Raw genomic sequence first — 601 nt, 5'->3', positions numbered from 1 at the left:
CGGCGTGGGAGTTTACCGCCCCCCCTTCCCCCCCCCAACCCCCCCCCCCCCCAGGAGAACCAGAACCCAACAAGGGGTGGAGCTGAACACTCTTCCCAGTTTAAGGAATTACGGGAAAGGCCATCTAAAGTAAGCATCTGATAAGAAGATGGGTGAAGAGCAGATGCAGAGGGTAGGGCCACCAGCCCATCCCCTTGTAGAAAGGGTAAAGTGATGCCTGGAAATGTGTGCAACTGCCAGGCATCCCACCGGGAATGCCAGGAACTCCTGCCTGCAGGACCTGGGAGATTGCCAGCTCCGGGAAGCGACAGCCAGTCCCAAAAGATGCTGGGAAGCAGGGGAAGGTGGTTCCTGCTCTGCTCCCAGCTCCACCTGAGATTCTCAGAGCCTCAGGGTGAGGTGGATACTAGTAATTAGCAAAAGGTTAATCAACCAAAAGGAAAAGAAAAATAAAAAGTACTCTTCCATCATCCCACAAGCCGGCTGATCTAATTTATCTGGCAGCTGTGCAACCTACGGACAGAGGCCTCTCTGCCATATGGTCTCTGAGCACACACAAGGTGCTTTGAAAGGCAGTTTAATTACACACAAGCACCTTCCG

This window comes from Antrostomus carolinensis, unplaced genomic scaffold, assembly GCF_000700745.2.
Source record: "Antrostomus carolinensis isolate BGI_N321 unplaced genomic scaffold, ASM70074v2 scaffold9344, whole genome shotgun sequence".
Lineage (NCBI taxonomy): Eukaryota > Metazoa > Chordata > Aves > Caprimulgiformes > Caprimulgidae > Antrostomus > Antrostomus carolinensis.
The sequence above is the reverse complement of the archived record's forward strand: the minus strand, read 5'-3'. Positions refer to the sequence as shown.